The sequence below is a fragment of the Mustela nivalis genome (genome assembly GCF_964662115.1).
Source record: "Mustela nivalis genome assembly, chromosome: 2".
NCBI lineage: Eukaryota > Metazoa > Chordata > Mammalia > Carnivora > Mustelidae > Mustela > Mustela nivalis.
In genome coordinates, this window is record NC_139021.1 from 85,180,450 (window position 1) to 85,194,579 (window position 14,130).

Consider the following 14,130-nt stretch of genomic DNA (forward strand, 5'->3'; position numbering starts at 1 on the left):
GGCCAAAATTAGCAAGACAGGAAACAACATGTGTTGGAGGGGATGTGGAGAAAGGGGAACCCTCTTACACTGTTTGTGGGAATGCAAGTTGGTGCAGCCTCTTTGGAGAACAGTGTGGAGATTCCTCAAGAAATTAAAAATAGAGGTTCTCTATGACCCTGCAATTGCACTCCTGGGTGTTTACCCCAAAGATACAGATGTCGTGAAAAAAAGGGCCATCTGTACCACAATGTTTATAGCAGCAATGGCCATGGTCACCAAACTGTGGAAAGAGCTGAGATGCCCTTCAACGGATGAATGGATAAGGAAGATGTGGTCCATATACACTATGGAGTATTATGCCTCCATCAGAAAGGATGAATACCCAACTTTTGTAGCAACATGGACGGGACTGGAAGAGATTATGTTGAGTGAAATAAGTCAAGCAGAGAGAGTCAATTATCATATGGTTTCACTTATTTGTGGAGCATAACAAATAGCATGGAGGACAAGGGGAGATGGAGAGGAGAAGGGAGTTGGGGGAAATTGGAAGGGGAGGTGAACCATGAGAGACTATGGACTCTGAAAAACAATCTGAGGGTTTTGAAGGGGTGGGGGATGGGAGATTGGGGGAACCAGGTGGTGGGTATTGGAGAGGGCACAGATTGCATAGAGCACTGAGTGTGGTGCAAAAAACAATGAATACTGTTACGCTGAAAATAAATTTTAAAAAAATAGAAAAAAAATGTATGAGATGATGGATATTTAAAAAAAAAAAAATGAAGAACAGATAAAGACTTTCCTGACCAAACAAAAGCTGGGGGAATTTATTGCCACTAGACCTGCCTTACAAGAAATTCTGGAGTCCTTTAAATGAAAATAAAAGGACGTTAATTGGCATCAGAAAAACACAAGAAGGTAGTGTAAAACTTGCTGATAATGGCAAATACAAAATCGAAGTTAGATTCTGTAATATGGTAATGATGAAAAATAATTCACTTACAACTCTAGCTTCAAAGTTACAAAAAATGTAAAAATAATCATGATGAGAAAAATCTGTTGTTAGTTACACAATATAAAATATAAGTAAATTAAAATACCAATAACCTCAAATGTGAGGGGGGAGAGAAGGAAAGGTGTAAAGCAGATAAGAATGCCATTGAAGTTAAGTCATTATTAACTTAAATGCTATAATGTGAAATTATTTGTGTAAGTCTCATGGTAACCACAAGTAAAAATCTGTAGTAATTGCACAAAAAAACTTGATAAAGCAATCACACCATACTGATTTCAAGACATCAACACACACACACACATACACACACACACACACCAGCTGGACAGGAAATAAGGAAAAATGGATCTACAAAACAACCAGAAAACAAGGAATAAAATGGCAATAGTTAAGTGTTCACTTATCAGTAATTACTTAAAATGTAAACAGATTAAATTAATCAATAAAAAGACATAGAATGGTTGAATGAATAAAAACACAAGACCCAATGAAAATGCTGCCTACAAGAGATTGACTTAGCCTTAAAGACACATAAAGCCTGAGAGAGGGGGGAAAAATGTATATATATATAGCAAACTGTAATACTGTAATAACACAAAAAGCACAGAAGGGTAGCTACACACACACACACACACACACACATATATATATAGACTTTAAAACTGGCAAAAAAAAGGGACAAAAAATGTCATTATTTAATGATAAATGTGTCAATCCATCAAGAAGGTATAACAGTTGGAAATATCTATGGCCTCGATATCAGAGCACTTAAATATAAGAAAGCAAGAACTAACAAAGCTAAAAAGAGAAATAAACAGAGAAAAAAGATAAAAAAAAAAAAAGATAAAAAGAGAAATAAACTATAATGGGTAGGGATTTTAATACCTCACTCTTAACAAGAGATAGATCATCCCGAAGGAGAATCAATGAGGAAACAGCACATTTGAACAGTATAGAAAAAGTGGACCTAGTAGATATACAGAGAACATTCCATCCAACAACAACAGAATCCACATTCTTTTCAAGTGCATGAGAAACATTTTCTAGGATAGACCATATGTCAGGCCAAAAAAAGTCTTAGTAAATTCAAGAATATTGAATTCATACCAGGTATCTTCTCTAACCATAATGGTATGAAACCAAAATTAATGACAAGAGGAACACTGGAAAAATTACAAACACATTAAAATCAAACAACACTCTTCTGAACAACCTATGGGTCAAAGAAGATATTAAAGAGGAAGTCAAAAAGCGTCTTGAGACAATCAAAAATGAAAACACAACATACCAAAACTTATGAGATGCAGTAAAAGCAATTTTAGGAGGGAAGTTTATAGCAATAAATGCCTACATTAAGAAGCAAAAAGATATCCAAATAAACAACCTAACTTTATACCTTAAGGAATAATACAAGAACATACTCAACCCAAAGTTAGCAAAGTAATCAAATAAAGATTACAGTAGTGGTAAATGAAATAGAAAATAGGAAAACAATAGAAAAGATTAACCAAACTAAAAGCTGATTATTGAAAAACACAAAATTGACAAAACTTCAGCTAGGCTAGCCAAGAAAGAGACAGGGCCCAAGCAAACAAAATTATAAATGAAAAAAGGAACATATCACAGATAAAACTAGAGAAATGGAAAGGATCATAAGATTCTACTATGAACAACTACACTATATGCCAATAAATGGGAAAATCTAGAAGAAATTTAAAAAATTTTAGAAACATGCAAACTATGAAAAAAAAGGAATGAGGAAGAAATAGAAAGTCTGAACAGAATAATTACTAGTAAGTAGATTCAATAAGTAATTTCATATCTTTCAATGAAGAAAATCCCAGAACCAAACAACTTCACTAGTGAACTTTACCAAACATTTAAAGAATTAACACCAACCCTTCTCAAACTCTTCCAAAAAATTTGAATATAGAACTTCCAAACTCATTTTATGAGGCCAGCATTACCATGACACCAAAGCCAGAAAAAGTACCAGAAAAGAAAAATACAGACCAACATTCCTGAATATAGTTGCAAAAATTCTCAACAAAATCCTAACAAACCAAATTTCGGAGCACATTAAAAGGATTATTTACCGTGATCAAGTGGGATTGATATCTGGGATGTAAGGATGGCTTAGCATGAGCAAATCAATCAATGTGATATATAATATTAATAGAATAAAAAATGATTATCTCAATAGACACATAAAAAGTATCTGACAAAATTCAAAATCTGCTCATGGTAAAAACTTCCAACAAACTAGGTGTGGAAGAAATGCACCTAAAATAATGAAGGCCAGGGGCACCTGGGTGGCTCAGTGGGTTAAGCCTCTGCCTTTGGCTCAGGTCATGATCTCAGGGTCCTGGGATCAAGCCCTGCATTGGGCTCTCTGCTCGGCAGGGAGCCTGCTTCCTCCTCTCTCTTTCTCTGCCTGCCTTTCTGCCTACTTGTGACCTCTGTCTGTCAAATGAATAAATAAAATCTTAAAAAAAATAATGAAGGCCATATCTACTTGCATTCCCACCAACAATGTAAGAAGGTTCACCTTTCTCCACATCCTCTTCAAGACTTGTTTATTATCTTTTTGACTTTAGCCATTCTAACTGGTGTAAAGTGGTATCTCAATGTGATTTTTATTTGACTCTCCTTGATGGATAATGATGATGAACAATTTTTCATGTGTCTGTTAGCCATTTGTATGTCTTTGGGGAACTGTCTGTTCATATCTTCTGCCCATTTTTTGATGTGATTATCTGTTTTGCATGTGTTGAGTTTGAGGAGTTCCTTATAGATCTTGGATATCAGCCCTTTGTTTATGGTGTCATTTGCAAATATCTTCTCCCATTCCATGGGTTGCCTCTTTGTTATGTTGACTGTTTCCTTTGCTGTGCAGAAACTTTTGATCTTGATGAAGTCCTGTGATTCCTTAAGAAATTAAAAATACAGGTTTGAGAGAGGCAAGATGGCAGCGGAGTAGCAGACTGAAATGACATCAGATCCCAGGAGTTCAGCTAGATATATATCAAACCATTCCAAACACCTACAAACTCAACAGGAGATAGAAAAGAAGAAGAGCAGCAATTCTAAGAACAGAAAATCAACCACTTTCTGAAAGGTAGGACATGTGGAGAGATGAGTCTGAAGTGAAGGGAAGGTAGACCACAGGGGGAGAGGCTGACTCCTGGCAAGCAGCAGAGTAGCAGAGCACAAAATCAACACTTTTAGAAGTCTGCTCCACTGAGGTACATCACTCCAGAAGCTAACTGGGGGTGAAATCCTCATGGGGACAGTGTGGTTTCAGGTCCCACACAGTCACAGAAAGGTCAGGGGTGTCTGAGTGTGGCAGAGCTTCCAGGGATCAGAGTGGGGAAGCTGACTACAGAGACAGAGCCAAAGAGTGAGCTTTCAGATCGGGGTTACCTTAAACAGTGATCCAAGGCACAGTTGGACCACTGCTCTTTGAGCAGAGACCCTGAAAGTGGCAGATCTAGGGAGACTCACCTTCCTGCTCTAGAAGAAGCAGTACAGCAGGAATCTGCTGGATTTGGAGCCCCCATATGTGGCCATGTACCAGAGATAGAAATGCTCGGTCACAAGCCAGGTAAGCTCAGAGTACGGCCTGAGACCAGGGAGATGGGAATGATTGACTGCTTATCTCTGAGGGTGCACTGAGGAGTGGGGGCCCAAGCTTTTGGTTCCTCTGGGCCCAAGATTGGGAAGCTGACATTTTCATTCCCATTCTCCAAAGCTTTACAGAAAGTGTTCAGGGAACAAAAGCTCCCGAGAGTGAACCCAAGCAAATTACATAGCCCAGTCCTTGGCAAGGGAGGTGCAATTCTGCCTTGGGCAAAGACATTTGAGAAACAATGCGACAGGAACCTCTCCCAAAATATCAGCAATAACATCCAGCCAAGACCAAGCTCACTGATCAAGGAGAACACTGGAACTCCAGAGCTAGGGAAAGCAACACATAGAATCCATAGCTTTTCCCTGTGATACTTAAGTCTTGCAAAGTTAATTTTTTTAATTTTATTTTTTTTCTTGCTCTATTTTTTATTGTATTTTTTGTTCTTTATTTCTTTTTTTTAATTTCTTTTTTATTTATTTTCAGCATAACAGTATTCATTATTTTTGCACCACACCCAGTGCTCCATGTAATCCGTGCCCTCTATAATACCCACCACCTGGTACCCCAACCTCCCACCCTCCGCCCCTTCAAAACCCTTGCTCTATTTTTTCAACTTTTCCTCTCTTCTCTTTTAGCATTTTTAAACTACTTTATCTTAACAATAACTTTCTAAAAAAAATCTTTTTAAACCTTCATTGTTATAGTCATACTTTATCCCTTCATTGTATTTACACTTATTTTTTGTATACATAAAGGTTTATTTTCCAAAAAAAAAAAAAATTGGAATACAATTTCTTCTAATTGATCAAAATATACCCTAATTTTCCACATGGCTTTATTCTAGTCTCCAGCTTGAGCACATTCCCTCCTCTTTTTTTTTTTTCTTTTTCCAACAAACTTATCAATTCCTTTTATAGAATTTTTTTAAAAATTTTTCATCTTTACAGTTGTATTCCATCCCTTTGTTGTGTTCATCCTTATTTTTGTACATATACAAATTTTCCTTTCTTTAAAATTTTGGGAGGTAGTTTCATCTAAGAGACCAAAACAACCAAAAATCAAGTGGGTGACTCCATTCTATTCACCTACCTATCATATATATATATATACATTTAATTTCTTTTTCTCCCCTCCCTCTCCCCCTGGTTTTGAATCTCTTCTGATTTGTTCAGCACGTATTTTTCTGGGGTTGTTGCCAACCTTTTAATATTTTATTCTTTTGTTCATATATTTTTATTTGGTTAAAATGACAAGGTAGAAAAACTCACCACAAAAAAAAAAAAAGAAGAAGAAGAAGAAGAGGCAGTACCAATGCCTAGAGACCTTATCAATATGGACATTGGTAATATGTCAGAACTAGAGTTCAAAATGGCAATTCTCAAAGTGCTAGCTGGCCTTGAAAAAAGCATGGAAGATATTAAAGAAACCCTTTCTGGAGAAATAAAAGAACTACAATCTAACTAAGCTGAAATTTAAAGAAGCTATTAATGAGCTGCAATAAAAAATGGAAGTTCTCACTGCTAGGACAAAGGAGGCAGAAGACAGAATTAGTGATATAGAAGACCAAATGACAGAGAATAAAGAAGCTGAGCAAAAAAGAGACAAACAACTACTGGACCATGAGGGCAGAATTTGACAGATAAGTGATACATAAGATGAAACAATATTAGAATAATTGGGATTCCAGAAGAAGAAGAAAGAGAGAGAGAGCAGAAGGTATATTGGAGCAAATTATAGTAGAGAATTCCCCTAATATGGTAAAGGGAACAAGCATCAAAATCCAGCAGGTACGGAGATTCCCCCTCAAAATCAAGAAAAATGGGTCCACACTCTGTCAACGAATAGTAAAATTTAGAAGTCTTAGCGACAAAGAGAAAATCCTGAAAGCAGCCCAGGACAAGAAGTCTGTAACATACAATGGTAAAAATATTAGATTGTCAGCAGACTTATCCACAGAGACCTGGTAAGCCAGAAAGGACTGGCATTATATATTCAGAGCACTAAATGAGAAAAACATGCAGCCAAGAATACTTTATTCAGCCAGGCTCTCATTTAAAATAGGAGAGATAAAAAGCTTCCAGGACAAACAAAAATTAAAAGAATTTTAAAACACCAAACCAGTTCTACAGGAATTATTGAAAGGGTTCTCTAAGCAAAGAGAGACCCTAAGAGTAGTAGACCAGAAAGGAACAGAGACAATATACAGCAACAGTCACCTTACAGGCAATACAATGGCACTAAATTCATATCTTTCAATAATTACCCTGAATGTAAATGGGTAAATGCCCCAATCAAAGACACAGGGTATCAGAATGAAAAAAAAAAAAAAAAAAAACAATTGATATGCTATCTACAAGAAACTCATTTTAGACGCAAAGACACCTCCAGATTTAAAGTGAGGGGGTGGAAAACAATGTACCATGCTAATGGACATCAAAAGAAAGCTGGAGTGGCATTCCTTATATCAGACCAATTAGATTTTAATCCAAAGACTATAATAAGAGATGAGGAAGGACACTATATCATATTCAAAGGGTCTGTCCAACAAGAAGATCTAACAATTTCAAATATCTATGCCCCTAACATGGGAACAGCCAACTATGTAAACCAACAAAATAACAAAATCAAAGAAACACACCAACAATAATACAATAATAGTAGGAGACTTTAACACTCCCCTCACTGAAATGGACAGATCACCCAAGCAAAAGATAAACAAGGAAATAAAGGCCTTAAATGACACACTGGACCAGATGGACATCGCATCCATCCCAAAGCAACAGAAGACACATTCTTCTCTAGTGCACATGGAACATTCTCCATATTAGAACACATCATGGGTCACGAATAAGGTATCAACTGGTATCAAAAGATTTGAATCAATCCCTGCATATTTTCAGACCACAATGCTCTGAAACTAGAATTCAATCACAAGAGGAAAGTTGGAAAGAACTCAAATACATGGAGGCTAAAGAGCATCCTACTGAAGAATAAATGGGTCAACCAAGAAATTAAAGAGGAATTGAAAAAATTCATAGAAACAAATGAAAATGAAAATACCACTGTTCAAAATCTTTGGGACACAGCAAAGGTGGTCCTGAGAGGAAAGTATATAGCTATAGAAGCCTTTCTCAAGAAACAAGAAAGGTCTCAAGTAGACAACCTAACTCTATACTGACAGGAGCTGGAGAAAGAACAACAAAAAAAGTCCTACACCCAGCAGGAGAAGAGAAATAATAAAGATCAGAACAGAAATCAATGAAATAAAAACCAAAGAACAGTAGAACAGATCAACGAAACTAGGAGCTGGTTCTTTGAAAGAATTAGTAAGGTTGATAAACCCTTGGCCAGACTTATCAAAAAGAAAAGAGAAAGGACCCAAATAAATAAAATAGTGAATGAAAGAGGAGAGAGCACAACCAACATCAAAGAAATATAAAAAAATATAAGAACATAGTATGAGCAACTATACACCAGCAAATTTGACAATCTGGAAGAAATAGATGCATTCCTAGAGATATACAAACTACCAAAACTGAACCAGGAAGAAATAGAAAACCTGAACAGACCCATAACCAGTAAGGAGATTGAAACAGTCATCAAAAATCTCCCCAAAAACAACAGCCCAGGGCCAGACGGCTTCTCAGTTGAATTCTACCAAACATTTAAAGAAGAATTAATACCTATTCTCCTGATACTGTTCCCAAAACTAGAAATGGAAGAGAAAACTTCCAAAGTCATTTTATGAGGCCAGGATTACCTTGATCCCAAAACCAGACAAAGAGCCAACCAAAGAGAATTATAGACCGATATCCTTTATGAACACAGATGCAAAAATTCTCACCAAAATACTAGCCAGTAGGATCCAACAGTACATTAAAAAGATTTTTTGCCACAACCAAGTGGGATTTATTCCTGGGCTGCAAGGTCGGTTCAAGATCCACAAATAAATCAATGTAATATAATACATTAATAAAGGAAAGAGCAAGAATCATATAATACTCCCAATAGATGCAGAAAAAGCATTAGATGAAGTACAGCATCCTTTCTTTTTTTTTTTTTAAAGATTTTTTTATTTGTTTATTTGACAGACAGAGATTACAAGTAGACAGAAAGGCAGGCAGAGAGAGAGAGAGAGGGAAGCAGGCTCCCTGCTGAGCGGAGAGCCCGATGCGGGACTCGATCCCAGGACCCTGGGATCATGACCTGAGCCGAAGGCAGCGGCTTAACCCACTGAGCCACCCAGGCGCCCCAGCATCCTTTCTTGATCAAAATTCTTCAACGTGTAGGGAGAGGGGGTACATACCCAAATATCACCAATGCCATCTATGAAAAACCTACTGCAAATATCATTCTCAATGAGGAAAAATTGAGAGTTTTCCCCCTAAGATCAGGAACATGGCAGAGATGACCACTATCACCGCTGCTATTCAACATAGTACTAGAAGTCCTACCCTCAACAATCAGACAGAAAAAAAAAATAAAAGACATCCTAATTGGCAAAGAAGAAGTCAAACTCTCACTCTTTGTAGACGTTATGAAACTTTATGTGGAAAACCAAAACACTCTACTCCAAAACTGCTAGAACTTATACAGGAATTCAGTAAGGTCTCAAGATATAAAATCAATGCACAGAAATCAGTAACATTTCTATACACCAACAGCAAGACAGAAGAAAGAGAAATTAAGGAGTCAGTTCCATTTACAATTGTACCCAAAACCATAAGATACTAGGAATTAAACCTAATCAAAAAGGCAAAGAATCTGTATTCAGAAAACCATAAAGGATTCATGAAGGAAACTGAGGAAGACACAAAGAAATTGAAAAATGTTCCATGCTCATGGATTGGATGAACAAATGTTGTGAAAAGGTCTATGCTACCTAGAGCAGTCAACACATTTAATGCAATCCCTATCAAAATACCATTAACTTTTTTTCAAAGAAATGGAACGAATAATCCTAAAATTTATATGGAACCAGAAAAGACCCCAAATAGCCAGAGAAATGTTTAAAAGAAAGCCAAAGTTGGTGGCATCACAATCCCGGACTTTAATCTCTATTAGAAAGCTGTAACCAGCAAGACAGTATGGTACTGGCACAAAGACAGACACATAGATCAACAGAACAGAATAGAGAGCCCAGAAATACACCCTCAACTCTACGGCCAAATAATCTTTGATAAAGCAGGAATGAATGTCCAATGGGAAAAAGACAGTCTCTTCAACAAATGGTGTTGGGAAAATTGGACAGCCATATACAGAATAATGAAACTAGACCATTTCCTTCCACCATACACAAAAATAGGCTCAAAATGGATGAAAGACCTCAATGTGAGACAGGAATCCATCAAATTCCTTGAGGGGAAAACAGGCAGAAACCTCTTCAACCTCAGCAAGAGCAGCTTCTCTCTAGAAACATCACCAAAGGCAAGGAAAGCAAGGGCAAAAATGAACTATTGGGATTTCATCAAGATCAGAAGCTTTTGCACAACAAAGGAAACAGTCAATAAAACCAAAAGACAATTAATAGAATGGGAAAAGATATTCATAAATAACATATCAGATAAAGGACTTGTATCCAAAATGTATAAATAACTTATCTAACTCAACACCCAAAGAACGAATAATCTAATCAAGAAATGGGCAGAGGGGGCGCCTGGGTGGCTCAGTGGGTTAAGCCGCTGCCTTCCGCTCAGGTCACGATCTCAGGGTCCTGGGATTGAGTCCAATATCGGGCTCTCTGCTCAGCAGGGAGCCTGCTTCCCTCTCTCTCTCTCTCTCTCTGCCTGCCTCTCTCTCCGTCTACTTGTGATCTCTCTCTGTCAAATAAATAAATAAAATCTTAAAAAAAAAAAAAAAAGAAATGGGAAGAGGACATGAGCAGCCATTTCTGAAAAGAAGACATCCAGATGGCCAACAGACACATGAAAAAGTGATCCACATCACTCGGCATCAGGGAAATACAAATCAAAATCACAATGAGGTAGCACCTCACATCAGTCAGAATGGCTAAATTTAACAAGTCAGGAAATGACAGATGTTGGAGAGAAAGGGGAACCCTCCTACATTGTTGGTGGGAATGCAAGCTGGTGCAGCCACTCTGGAAAACGGTATGGAGATTCCTCAAAAAGTTGAAAATAGAGCTACCCTACAACCCAGGATTCAGTCTACTGGGTATTTACCCTAGAGATACATATGTAGTGATCTGAAGGGGCATGTGCACCTGAATGTTTATAGCAGCAATATCCGCAATAGCCAAACTATGGAAAGAACCTAGATTTCCATCAACAGATGAATGAATAAAGAATAAATGGTATATATACACAACGGAATACTATTCAACCTTCAAAACAAATGAAATCTTGCCATTTGCAATGATGTGGATGGAACTAGAGGATATTATGCTGAACAAAATATGTGAATCAGAGAAAGACAGTTATCATATGATCTCCCTGATATGAGAAATTTGAGAGGCAGAGTGGGGGGGGTTGGAGGTAGGGAAGGAAAAAATGAAACAAGATGGGATCAGGAGGGAGACAAAGCATAAGAAACTTATCTTACAAAACAGACTGAGGGTTAATGGGGGTGTTGTAGAGGGTGGTTGGGTTATGTACACTGGGAAGGGTATGTACTATGGTGAGTTCTGTGAAGTGTGTAAGCCTGACGATTCACAGAACTGTACCCCTGGAGCTAATAATACATTATATGTTAATAAAAATAATTTTTAAAAAGAGAGAAAAAAAAGAAATTAAACATAGAACTTACCCGGGGCACCTGGGTGGCTCAGTGGATTAAAGTCTCTGTCTTCCGCTCAGGTCATGATCCCAGTGTCCTGGGATCGAGCCCCGCATCAGACTCTCTGCTCAGCAGGGAGCCTGCTTCCTCCTCTCTCTGCCTGCCTCTCTGCCTACTTGTAATCTCTGTCTATCAAATAAATAAATAAAATCTTAAAAAAAAAAAAAAAAGAACTACCCTATGACCCTGCAATTTCACTACTGGGCATTTACCCCAAAGATACAGATGTAGTGAAAAGAAGGGCCATCTGTACCCCAATGTTCATAGCAGCAATGGCCATAGTCGCCAAACTGTGGAAAGAACCAAGATGCCCTTCAACAGATGACGAATGGATAAAGAAGATATGGCCCATCTATACAATAGCATATGATGCCTCCAACAGAAAGGATGAATACCCAACTTTTGTATCAACATGGATGGAACTAGAAGAGATTATGGCTGAGTGAAATAAGTCAAGCAGAGAGAGTCAATTAGATATAGTTTCACTTACTTGTGGAGCATAAGGAATAACAAGGAGGACACTGGGAGATGGAAAAAATGACTTAAGGGAAATTGGAAGGGGAGATGAACCATGAGAGACTGTGGACTCTGAGAAACAATCTGAGGGTTTTGGAGAGGAGGGGGGTGAGGGAGTGGGTGAACCTAGTGATGGGTATTAAGGAGAGCATATATTGCATGGAGCATTGGGTGTGGTGCATAAACAATGAATTTTGGAACACCAAAAATAAAATAAAATAAAATATTTTAAAAATGAAGGCCACGTATGATAAGCCCACAGCTAAAATCATACTGAATGGTGTATGTTTGAAAACTTTTCCTCTAAGATCAGACATAGAGTTGGAAGTCTTTGCCAGAAACATCAGGAAAGAAAAGAATTAAAAGGAATCAGAATTCAGAAGAAAGAAGTCAAATTGTTCTATTTGTTGTATATGCATGATTTTATATGTAAAAAAACCTAAAGAGTTCACAAGAAAAGATAGATATAATCAACAAATGCAGTAAAGTAGCAGGATAGAAAGGTAACAGACAAAAATCCGTAGGATTTCTATATACTAACACTGAATTATCTGAAAGTGAAATAAAGAAAATGATCCCATTTACAATAGAATCAGAAACAATATAATACTTAGGAGTGAGTTTAACCAAAGAAGTGAAAGATCTCTACTCCGAAAACTACAAGACATTGATGAAAGAAATCAAAGGTACAAATAAATGGAAAGGTATCTCATATTCATGGATTGGAAAAATTAATATTGTTTAAAATGCCAGTGGTACCCAAATGTCATCTGTAGATCCAATGAAATCCCTATCAAAATCCAATGCCATTTTTACTATAGAAAAAACAATCATAACTTAAATGGAACCACAAAAGACCCCAAACAGCCAAAGCAATCCTGAGAAAAAACAAAATGGGGGCATGACCCTTCCTGATTTCAAGTTTTACTATAAAGATACATGTACCCATATGTTTATTGAAGCATTATTTACAATAGCCAAGATATGAAAACAACCCAAGTGTCCATCCATAGATGAATGGATAAGGAAGAAGTGATATATATATATGAGAGAATATTTCAGAGCCAAAAGAAAGAATGGAATCTTGCCATTTGCAAAAACATGAGGGTATAATGTTAAGTGAAATAAGTCAGTCAGAGAAAGACAAATACCATATGATTTCACTCATATGTAGAAATTGGGAAACAAAGGAAACAAAGAAAAAAGAAGCAAACAAACAAACAAAAAACCAGACTCTTAAATACAGAGAACTGTTAGTTGCCAGAGGGGACTGGGTAGGGGAATGGGGGAATAGGTAAAGGGGATTCAAGAGTACATTTAGGATGATGAGAACTGAGTAATGTATAGATTTGTTGAATCATTATATTGTACACCTGAAACTAATATAACACTGTATGTTAATTATATTTGAATTTAAAAAAAAAAAAACTGGGACACCTCCACTGATCACCTTGTTTTTCTTAGAGAAAAAAAAAAAAAAGATGCTTTGTGCACAAAAAGATGCTGAGCTGACTCCCCAGGCCATGGCGTAATGGGACATCTGGTCAAAGATGGCATTTGAGGCATTTGCTGGGAATGCAAACTCCTCTTGCTGCCAGTAGGTATTTGTCAAAAGAGAAATCCTGATCTGGATTGTGGGAAGCACACAGTTCATCCATTTTAACAGTTTCTCAAAGATTCCATTTTAACTTTAGTTCCTTCCCCCATTTTTTAAATTGCTGTGATAAAGCTTCATGTAACCTTATATGATATAAATAAATAAATGTACCTCGTCGTAAAGTGAAGGACAGTGTCATCCATTGCAAAACTCTATTCTATATAAATAGAAGTCCCATTAACATTCTATTTTTCATAAATGGTGCATCCTAGAGCACAACTCCATATGTATACAGCATTCAGATTACAATCAGTTGAAGGGAGAATGCAGCCAGAAATTTCTGGTCCAGAAATTTTTATTCTTTTATAATCTTTAACAACATCATGCACACTATGCACCTTTAAGATTCTGAATTAGGATTGAAGTTCTATTAGTTAATCTTATCCCTTATCCTCCCTTTGTATGACATGATGAAATAGTAGGTATATCTTGTTTAAGTCATTAAATATTTCAAAGACCTCAGTGTGTTCCATGGTCTAATAATTCTGAATTACCCATGGCAACCTATTTCATCTCTGTTTAGGATGAGACAATTCT